The sequence below is a fragment of the Trifolium pratense genome, linkage group LG5 (genome assembly GCF_020283565.1).
Source record: "Trifolium pratense cultivar HEN17-A07 linkage group LG5, ARS_RC_1.1, whole genome shotgun sequence".
NCBI lineage: Eukaryota > Viridiplantae > Streptophyta > Magnoliopsida > Fabales > Fabaceae > Trifolium > Trifolium pratense.
Genome location: NC_060063.1, coordinates 13782992 through 13795369, shown reverse-complemented (window position 1 = coordinate 13795369; position 12378 = coordinate 13782992).

The following is a 12378-nucleotide window of genomic DNA, read 5'->3' as shown; positions in this document are numbered from 1 at the left end:
AGCTTGAGGAGCTAGGGCAAGAAGGAGAGCTAGGGATTCGAGATCTTCGTCGTGTTTTCTTCGAATCCAGGTAAGAGAGTAGATTTCATATTCGTGGGTGACTCGAGGAAGGGGAGAATGTCGATTTCTCCTCACCCGAACTTCCTCCACCCCATTTTCGTTTTAGATTGGAATGGATTTTCTTGATGGAAATCGTTCCTAAGGTTCTTAATATGTTTAACATGCTTGTAACATGATTAATGAACGGAAATAATGGTTAAAACGAGTTTTCTAATGGATTAAACTCAAGAACTTTGTGTTCTTGAGAGTTTTGATGAAAAAGTGTCAATCTTTACTTTTTCGATGTTTATGGCGTAGATCTGAGAAATGAACTGTCCTTTTGTGTTTAGATATGCTTGTTGCACTTGAATATGAACTTATTTGGGGTTTATAACATGAAAAATGGTTTATGTGAGAGCCTTGAGAGTTTAGAGTTTGAAGTAAGAAATGTAGAAAATTGTTATCTATGAGGTCTGAACCTTTACGTGCATTTTTGACCCCTTTTCGTTGTGAACTGGTTTTAGTGGCCAACATAAAAGTTGTAGCCCTGTTTGTTAGCTTTCCAACGAGTATATGTGCGTCTCCATTGGACTTTCGTAGCCCAAGTTATGATCGTTGCAATGAGAGGCTGTCCTGCAGAAATCCTGCACAATTTGTCTGTGGCGCACCGTTTTAGAGGAGTGGCGCCCAGGCGCCCAGAGAAGTCTAGAAATGCCATTTAGATTCTGTTTTGTGACGAAGGCTGGCGCCCCAGCGCAGACACTGTTCTCAGGATTGAAAATGTTGACTTTTGGTTGACTTTTGAGGGTTTTCGACCCCGGAACCTATTTTACTCAGTTTTTCGTGTAGACTCCGATTCCGGTGTTTGTTTTATGAGTTGATCCATGCTTAATGTAGTTGTTATATATTAATTGCATGAGGGTTGTGTTGATGTTTATGTGATGATAGCTTGTTGATGAATGATGATGTTTATTTAAATGTCAAAGAAGTATATTAAGGTGTTAATCAACTTAATAAAGAAGGATATTAGAGTATGTTATTCTAATAAAGAAGTATATCGAATTATGTTATTCGATAAAGAAGGATATTAAGGTATTGATTATCTTAATAAAGACGGACGTTGGATAGTGTTCCACGTTATTGTTGACGGGCTATATGCCAAAATTGTTGATGAATATATTCATGAGTGTTGAGTGCATGCATCATGAATATTTAGGGATATTGGCTTGTCCAATAAAGAAGGATATCGAACTATATTGTTTGATAAAGAAGGATATCGGAGGTGAAATACCCTGATAAAGAAGATGGTACCACATGCATTAGAGGTGTCTAGAGGACATAGCATGAATGTGAAGCATTAGATTGCATTAGGGATTATGTGTGCATTTATGATAAATAATGTTTGACACATACTTGGTAAATGTTGATTGTTAATCCGTATGTGAGGAGCAGAGTCCGTCATGACTATAAAATGAACAACGCAGAGTCCGTCATGACTATAAAATGAACAACGCAGAGTCCGTCATGACTATAAATTGAACAACGCAGGGTCCGTCATGACCATAATCTGAACAATGTATTTGTTGATGTTTTGGTATTGTCCGAGACGACGTGAAACTATATGTTTGGTGTATTTTGTGGATGATTGATTAGGTGATAAATGAAGTATATGCATGATATATGAATATGCATGAATGATGGTGATGTATATGTATAATGTATGATTATGCATGTTTTTATGAAGAAGTGTTTAAGTACCATTTACTTACACTTGTATATTTTGAGTATGTTATCTAACTCTCTTTTATGTGTTATGTGCTGGATCGTTGGGGGTCCAGATTTACAGGTTTTGTGGTATTCGATGTCGAGTCGTCGGTGAAGCTCCGCTCTGATTGTGACACGGGAAAGGGTTTTATATTGTATATAAAGTCTATTGTCTAGGTTGTTTTGTATAATCAATAAATACATTAGTTGATTTAACATTTGTATAAACAAGTATTTTTACTAATTAACTACATTAGTATTATTTTGATTGAAGAATGTAATACTCGAACCACAACTTTTATAATATCGAACATTACTTTCCGTTGCGTATTTTGAAAAAGATTTTTACTAAGGTAGAAATATATAAATAATGGGTTTGGGTGTTACAATTGGTATCAGAGCAGGTCGTCTTCGGACTGTGTGGGTTATGTGTCGATCAGAGCAGGTCTGTGCAGTCAGACCAAGTGAGTATTGTGTGTCAGTCGTGTTTGTCTAACAATTTTGTGTTGTTTGTTTTGTGAAATCATTCATGTTGTTCATTTAGGAACTATGAGTGGTGTGAATTGGATTAATCGATCCATTCTTTTGTTGAGTTGTGGTGTGAGTGCTATACTTCTATGTTTATAATAGTTGTATATGCTTAGAGTTTAACCTTTGTGTAGTTTAAACTTGAGTGATTGATGCTTATTTGCTAATTGTTGACGATCCGGCATGATATAAAACTGCATGTGACGATCCGGCATGATATAAAACTGCATGTGATGATCCGGCATGATATAAAACTGCATGTGGTAATGATTTGAAATAATTTTAAAAACTAATATTATTTCTTGAAGATTTTGGTGAAAATATAGAGTTATTTTCTTTTGGGTAAGTGGAAATTAATTTTCAAAATGGTGAGAAGAGTAGGATATTAATGTGTCCTGATATGTGTTGTTATATGTTTGTTTATAACATGTGCTAGATGATTACTAGGCATTTGAATTGCTATGCGTTTTATGAGTAAAAACATGAAGATCTCATAATTCTATGTTGTGATTGTTGATGCATGATTCTAATTGTGCTTTCAAGTCTATAATGATGTTATATGCTTGATGTTTTGGATTTTGTGGATTAGTGAGTCGAGAAAACGAGAGTTTAGTGAGCGTAAGTTCAAAACCGTAGCAGAGCACCCAGATTTTTGGATGTGCTCGCTAGGCGAAGAATGAACCTCGCTGAGTCTCGCTAAGTCTTGCTAAATCCTGTGAATGTTTTTGACTTGTCTCGCCGGGAGCTCGCTAACTTTTGCTAAGCGAGGGAGCCAGACAAGAAATTTATTTTTGTTGACGTCTTGTTCTGAGTTGATTGAATGTGAGTATGAATTATTGCTATGCAATGTTCATTTTTCTTGTGTTGTTTTGATTTCCTAACTTTGAGAAGTGAGGGAAGTATAGGTTACTTGAATGCTTGCATGAATTTGTGTTAGTGTTTAGGTATCGTGGGTTGGGTTTTTCCCCTGTATGTGACATGCGTGTAAACGATGTCGATACTAGTTTCTTCTTAGGAAGAATATGTTTAGAGACGATAGAACAGTTAGGTGTGAGCACTGGAAGTTCTAGTGGAAGAGTAGGAGTGAGTTTGAGATAAGTGGGGGAGAAGGTTATATCCCTCCGAGATGTTTCGAACGTGAGAAGATGAGATGAGTAGAGATGTTCTTGAAGCGGAATATTCAGGAATTGGAGACGTTGTTCAAAGTGGAATGGATGGGAACAACAAGTTGTGAGAAACTATTAGAAGAGGAGTTGTCGGACCAAGTGTTTCGCCGTGAGGCGTTAGTGAGATTGGTTAAGTGAGATGAAGAGTATTCGGAATGATTGGAAATCGTGTGTTGCACTAAAAGTATGGAGACGTGTTTTGTGGACCAAAGTTGAAGTACCTGTTTGATCGAAATGAGTCGAATATGAAGAAGAGGGAGTGATTGAGATTCTTGAGGAGGTGATGATTTTGAAGTAAGTTGTCATCCAAGTGGATCGGATGTTGTACCGGATTCTTGAGTAAGAAGCTTTATGTGAGTCGTGCATATGGTAGTATGTTGAATTGGTTGAACAAGTCGGAGTTCTAAGTCTAGTGTGCGAGGTGATTTCTAGAAGAGGTTTGAGAAACTTAGAGAAAGAGATGTGAAGATTAGTGAACTGTTGGTGTTAATTAATTGATGAAGGGAAGTAGGTTTTAAAGTAGATGAGAATGGAATTGAGAAATATCATAATAGGATTGGTATGTTTGTTGAATCGTTGGAAGTGAGGATTGTATGAGTAGTCGAGTTTATTCGAAGATGGAAGTAGGATAACAATTCGAAAGATTTTGTGAGAGGCTTGCCAAAGAAAGGGTAATTGGATTTGGATAATGATAGGGCAATTTGTGTCGAAGTTGAATGAGAACGTAGAGTCTTGGAGGTTGAGATGAAGCTAAGTGAGTAGTAACGTCTTAGAATGATTTGAAATAAGAAAGTTATCCGTTGGAGAACGTGTTGAGAATGAGTAGTAGGAGGTCATGTTGGAAATGACTTGTGTTAAGTGAGAATTTGCGAAAAGGATTACCGCACATGTGAGTAGATGTTGTGTTTGAGCACATATAGTAAGGGGTTGAAGGTGATGCCTAAGGTAAGTGTCAGAGAGCATTTGGTAGTGCCCACAAGATAAGAGTGAATAAGTATTTGCTAAGGAATTTGGATTCATGGAATGGAAGAGTCGGTAGAGACTAGTTTTGTTAGGTGCATCGTGGATGTTGATGAAGTATGGTCACAATCGGTGACAATGAAGTAAAGGATTTTAAATTGTTTCATCATGGATGATGAAACGGTAGTGACTTGGCGCATAACTTAAAATGTATTTGGACGAGAATTTTGGAAATTTTCTAGAGATGTAATATTGGGATTAGACAAGGAGTCATGAGTAAGAATACTAAGACAAAGGTTGATTAGAATTTTATGGATGGGATTAGATCGTATGACGAGTATTTGGAGCCTTGTGGATTTAATTCGATGAGTGAATAAACGGAGAAGAGTGTGCTTGTTGCAATACAAGATGATGAGGAACATCGATAGATGGATTATGGGCAAATTGAAGATGTCGTTTGGAATCAACGAGATAGAGGTTATGATTGTTTGGAGAACCAATTTTAGGCGGTAGCCTAATTTTGAAGTGGCGAATTGCTAAGGGATTAAGGAGAAGTGGTATTGGAAAATGTTTGCGTTAAGGAATGCAAAGGTTGGTTGAGAGATTACTTGGGAATAGAGTAGTCGTATTGGATTCGACTCAATGTGAGAAAAGGAATTTGACGGTTAGAGACGGTAGTTTTTAGCATGTATCAATGAAGTTTGAGAATGTGGTCGTCAAGTGATTGTTGGAATTGAATTATCGAGTGATATGTTTGGAATAAGATTCGAATATGAATAAGTGATGTAACACGGTTAAGTGATTCATGAGGGAATCAGAGAATTATGGAGTTGTGGAAGTATTCCACGGAAGTATCTTTCGGAGAGTCGATTGGTTATACCTGTTTTGGGGGTAACGTTGTGAGGTCGTAGAATGTGAGTCTATGGATGTTTCGTGCGAAGTTGACGTTTTAGCGGTTTGATAAGAATGGTTTGTGCCGATATCATGATTGTTGAATATTTATCGACAAATTGAGGAACTGGCCGTCCTTGATCTCTTGTTGATAAATAGACAAAAATTGTGTTGGATGGGATAAATTAATTTTGTCAAACTTGGTAATGTGCAGTGTTTTGAACGTTTCATTGGAGGGTCGGATACAGGAGTTATCCGGAGTTGCTTTAGTTGCGTAATTTTCGAGGGCGAAAATCTTTTAAGTGGGGGAGAGTTGTAACGACCCAATTTTCGTATTATTATTTTTATGTGTTAAAATATTTTATTTTAACGTGGCATTTTAATTAAGTTAATAACTTGAGTTATTTATCGAGTACTTTAGTTATTAAGCGAATAGTGAGAGTTAACGCGTTATTGGGCCAAGCCAATTGGGCTTGAGGCCCAATGGGCCTTGTGAGTGTGAGGGGGCGCCCATAAGGGCATAGTGAGGAAGAGAATTCATTTCTCATGTTCCTTTTGTGTTCTTGAGAGGAGAAGAGAGAGCTTGAGGAGCTAGGGCAAGAAGGAGAGCTAGGGATTCGAGATCTTCGTCGTGTTTTCTTCGAATCCAGGTAAGAGAGTAGATTTCATATTCGTGGGTGACTCGAGGAAGGGGAGAATGTCGATTTCTCCTCACCCGAACTTCCTCCACCCCATTTTCGTTTTAGATTGGAATGGATTTTCTTGATGGAAATCGTTCCTAAGGTTCTTAATATGTTTAACATGCTTGTAACATGATTAATGAACGGAAATAATGGTTAAAACGAGTTTTCTAATGGATTAAACTCAAGAACTTTGTGTTCTTGAGAGTTTTGATGAAAAAGTGTCAATCTTTACTTTTTCGATGTTTATGGCGTAGATCTGAGAAATGAACTGTCCTTTTGTGTTTAGATATGCTTGTTGCACTTGAATATGAACTTATTTGGGGTTTATAACATGAAAAATGGTTTATGTGAGAGCCTTGAGAGTTTAGAGTTTGAAGTAAGAAATGTAGAAAATTGTTATCTATGAGGTCTGAACCTTTACGTGCATTTTTGACCCCTTTTCGTTGTGAACTGGTTTTAGTGGCCAACATAAAAGTTGTAGCCCTGTTTGTTAGCTTTCCAACGAGTATATGTGCGTCTCCATTGGACTTTCGTAGCCCAAGTTATGATCGTTGCAATGAGAGGCTGTCCTGCAGAAATCCTGCACAATTTGTCTGTGGCGCACCGTTTTAGAGGAGTGGCGCCCAGGCGCCCAGAGAAGTCTGGAAATGCCATTTAGATTCTGTTTTGTGACGAAGGCTGGCGCCCCAGCGCAGACACTGTTCTCAGGATTGAAAATGTTGACTTTTGGTTGACTTTTGAGGGTTTTCGACCCCGGAACCTATTTTACTCAGTTTTTCGTGTAGACTCCGATTCCGGTGTTTGTTTTATGAGTTGATCCATGCTTAATGTAGTTGTTATATATTAATTGCATGAGGGTTGTGTTGATGTTTATGTGATGATAGCTTGTTGATGAATGATGATGTTTATTTAAATGTCAAAGAAGTATATTAAGGTGTTAATCAACTTAATAAAGAAGGATATTAGAGTATGTTATTCTAATAAAGAAGTATATCGAATTATGTTATTCGATAAAGAAGGATATTAAGGTATTGATTATCTTAATAAAGACGGACGTTGGATAGTGTTCCACGTTATTGTTGACGGGCTATATGCCAAAATTGTTGATGAATATATTCATGAGTGTTGAGTGCATGCATCATGAATATTTAGGGATATTGGCTTGTCCAATAAAGAAGGATATCGAACTATATTGTTTGATAAAGAAGGATATCGGAGGTGAAATACCCTGATAAAGAAGATGGTACCACATGCATTAGAGGTGTCTAGAGGACATAGCATGAATGTGAAGCATTAGATTGCATTAGGGATTATGTGTGCATTTATGATAAATAATGTTTGACACATACTTGGTAAATGTTGATTGTTAATCCGTATGTGAGGAGCAGAGTCCGTCATGACTATAAAATGAACAACGCAGAGTCCGTCATGACTATAAAATGAACAACGCAGAGTCCGTCATGACTATAAATTGAACAACGCAGGGTCCGTCATGACCATAATCTGAACAATGTATTTGTTGATGTTTTGGTATTGTCCGAGACGACGTGAAACTATATGTTTGGTGTATTTTGTGGATGATTGATTAGGTGATAAATGAAGTATATGCATGATATATGAATATGCATGAATGATGGTGATGTATATGTATAATGTATGATTATGCATGTTTTTATGAAGAAGTGTTTAAGTACCATTTACTTACACTTGTATATTTTGAGTATGTTATCTAACTCTCTTTTATGTGTTATGTGCTGGATCGTTGGGGGTCCAGATTTACAGGTTTTGTGGTATTCGATGTCGAGTCGTCGGTGAAGCTCCGCTCTGATTGTGACACGGGAAAGGGTTTTATATTGTATATAAAGTCTATTGTCTAGGTTGTTTTGTATAATCAATAAATACATTAGTTGATTTAACATTTGTATAAACAAGTATTTTTACTAATTAACTACATTAGTATTATTTTGATTGAAGAATGTAATACTCGAACCACAACTTTTATAATATCGAACATTACTTTCCGTTGCGTATTTTGAAAAAGATTTTTACTAAGGTAGAAATATATAAATAATGGGTTTGGGTGTTACATGGTACACCCATGAAACTGTCATAGCGCCCTCCCCCTAACATTCTGAGAAAGTATAATATTTTTTATGTTTTTTTTTTCTTTTTCTTTTACTTTTCATGTAAAAAAGTAAATTTTTGTTGTTGTTGTTGTTGTTGTTGTTGTTGTTCTAATTAGCCTAATGGCTATATATTTTTTTACTAAAAATAGACGATGTTCATTCAAATTGATAGAGGACCTGTTTAGATTAACTTATTTTTTAGTTCATGCAAAATAAATTATGTAAATAAATATACTTTTATGTATTACTAGTTTAAAGACCCGTGCATTCGCACGGGTCCATTGACTTTAATTTGATATTTAAGTTTATCATTATATTAATGTAGAAAATTTATTTAGAATCAAATATTTAAATTTGTCACAAAATATTGTTAAATATATGTGAAACTATTGTGTTATTTTTCGTAAAACTTATTTATCAGATTTTTTAAGTCTCGGTGACAAATAATGGTCCCGTATAAATTTTTTGATCGAAAATTATAAATTTTATTAGGAATATCTACGGTAATTTAGTAAATTTGATAGTAATGAACTTAATTTTATTATTATTAACTAGCGGGCCAGACAAGCGCGTTCCACACCTGCCTGTGTTTAACTTATGTCAAAAAAAGAGACATGTCTTATGTTATGACGAGTTTGTTAATAGAAGATATTTGCTACTAAAAAAAGATGTGTCTTATATTTTGATGAGTTTGTTAATAAAAGATTTTTGTTGGTACTAAAAAAAATCAGGGGTATTGTTGTTATTATGAAAAGTCCATATCAAAACTCATGTATCCTCTTTATGGGAGTGATTATGGTGCATAAGTTTTTTCCTTATGCACCATGCATAAATAATGAAAATTGCTTAACACACCCCCCAAATTGCTTAGCGCCCCACATACTTAGCGCACCCCTAGATTTTCTCACACGCCCCCAATTTTTTCTCACGCACCCTCCAAATTTTCTCGCACGCCCCCCAAAACCATTTTTGTTGTGGAATGGTTTCACATTAGATGTACTTATAATGCCAAAACCATTTTTACTGTCAAATGGTTTTAGAGGGTTGTAATCCAAAACCATTTTGCTTGTGGAATGGTTTTGTGTGTTATTTATGTTGGGGGTGGGGGGCGCGCTTAGTAAACTGGAGGCGATAAACAATCTGGGGGGATGCGCTAAGCAATATGGGGGGCGCATTAAGCAAACTAGGGGCGCGCTAAGCAATCTGGGGTATTTATGCATGGTGTGCATAAGCAAGGCTTATGCACCATAACTTAAGCCCCTCTTTATATATAGTATAGATGAGTTTTGGTGTGGACTTTTCATAATAACAACAATACCCTTGATTTTTTTAGTAGCAACAAAAATATTTTATTAACAAACTCATCAAAATATAAGACACATCTTTTTTTAGTAGCAAAACTCTTCTATTAACAAACTCGTCATAACATAAGACATGTCTTTTTTTTTTTGAAATAAGTTAAACACAAACAGGTGTGGAACGCGCTTGTCTGGCCCGCTAGTTAATAATAATAAAATTAAGTTAATTACTATCAAATTTACTAAATTACCGTAGATATTTCTAATAAAATTTATAATTTTCGATTAAAAATTTATACGAGACCATTATTTGTCACTTAAACAGAAAAAATCTGATAAATAAGTTTTACGAAAAATAACACAATAATTTCACTTATATTTAACAATATTTTGTGACAAATTTAAATATTTTATTCTAAATAAATTTTCTACATTAATATAATGATAAACTTAAATATCAAATTAAAGTCAATGGACCCGTGCGAATGCACGGGTCTTTAAACTAGTAATACATAAAAGCATATTTATTTGCATAATTTATTTTGCATGAACTAAAAAATAAGTTAATCCAAACAGGTCCTCTATCAATTTGAATGAACATCGTCTATTTTTAGTAAAAAAAAAATATAGCCATTAGGCTAATTAGAACAACAACAACAACAACAACAACAAAAATTTACTTTTTTACATGAAAAGTAAAAGAGAAAAAAAAATATAAAAAATATTATACTTTCTCGGAATGTTAGGGGGAGGGCGTTGTGACAGTTTCATGGGTGTACCATGCATATTCTTTCTTGGAATGTTAGGGGTTTGGGTGGGTTGGAGAAGAGGAAGGAGATCATGAAATTGATTAGTGAGAAGAATCTGTTTATTGTGTGCATTCAAGAAACTAAGTTGGGGTTTGTGATGACTTCTTATGTGCTTCTTTGTGGGGGACTTCGTCTCATGGTTACTATCGTCCCTTAGTGGGGACTTCGGGTGGCCTGTTGGTGCTGTGGGATACGGCAGAGGTGGAGGTGTGGTCTGCGGTTAGCCTTACGTGTTGATGATACATGGACCGTTCCTACATTCTCAAGAGGAGTTCTTTTTATTCAATGTGTATGTGTCATCTATTTCTATATCTATATCTATATCTATATCTATATCTATACTATATATAAAGAGAATACATGAGTTTTGATGTGACCTTTTCATAATAACAACAATACCCTTGATTTTTTTTAGTAACAACAAAAATCTTTTATCAACAAACTCATCAAAATATAAGGCACATCTTTTTTTAGTAGCAAAACTCTTCTATTAACAAATTCGTCATAACATAAGACATGTCTTTTTTTTAACATAAGTTAAACACAGACAGGTGTGGAACGCGCTTGTCTGGCCCGCTAGTTAACAATAATTAAATTAAGTTAATTACTATCAAATTTACTAAATTACAGTAGATATTCCTAATAAAATTTATAATTTTCGATTAAAAAATTTATACGGGACCATTATTTGTCATTGAAACATAAAAAATCTGATTAATAAGTTTTACGAAAAAATAACACAATAGTTTCACTTATATTTAACAATATTTTGTGAAAAATTTAAATATTTTATTCTAAATAAATTTTCTACATTAATATAATGATAAACTTAAATATTAAATTAAAGTCAATGGACCCGTGCGAATGCACGGGTCTTTAAACTAGTAATACATAAAAGCATATTTATTTGCATATTTTATTTTGCATAAACTAAAAAATAAGTTAATCCAAACAGGTCCTCTATCAATTTGAATGAACACGTCTATTTTTAGTAAAAAAAATATATAGCCATTAGGCTAATTAGAACAACAACAAAAATTTACTTTTTTACATGAAAAAAAAAAACATAAAAAATATTATACTTTCTCGGAATGTTATGGGAACGGCGATGTGATAGTTTCATAGGTGTACCATGCAGATTCTTTCTTGGAATGTTAGGGGTTTGGGTGGGTTGGAGAATAGGAAGGAGGTCAGGAAATTGATTAGTGAGAAGAATCTGTTTATTGTATGCATTCAAGAAACTAAGTTGGGATTTGTGATGACTCCTTATGTGCTTCTTTGTGGGGGACTTCGTCTCATGGTTACTATCGTCCCTTAGTGGGGATTTCGGGTGGCCTGTTGGTGCTGTGGGATACGGTAGAGGTGGAGGTGTGGTCTACGGTTAGCCTTACGTGTTAATGATACATGGTTGGTTCCTACATTCTTAAGAGGAGTTCTTTTTATTCAGTGTGTATGTGTCATCTATATCTATTCTATACTATATATAAAGAAGATATATGAGTTTTGGTGTGGACTTTTCATAATAACAACAATACCCTTGATTTTTTTTAGTAGCAACAAAAATATTTTATTAACAAACTCTTCAAAATATAATGCACATATTTTTTTAGTAGCAAAACTCTTCTATTAACAAACTCGTCATAACATAAGACATTTTTTTTTTGACATAAGTTAAACACAGACAGGTGTGGAACACGCTTGTCTGACCCGCTAGTTAATAATGATTAAATTAAGTTAATTACTATCAAATTTACTAAATTACTGTAGATATTCCTAATAAAATTTATACGGGACCATTATTTGTCACTGAAACATAAAAAATCTGATAAATAATGTGAAGACAAGCTTCTATATTTGAAGTTATTTTGATGAAGACAAATATGTGAAAAGAAGAAAAAGATTGATCATGATCAAGTGCTCAAGATTAAAGAAATCCAAATTACCACATGAAGATGATGATCAAGTTATGGGAATAATCTTAGGTACAATATGCAATTCATTGTTATAAGCTTTAGGTGCTCACAAACTATCATCTAAACCTTTCTAAAGTTACTATAATAATGTTGCATGATTCCCATCCAAAAAGGTTTTAACTTAGAATTTTTTCAAGTTTT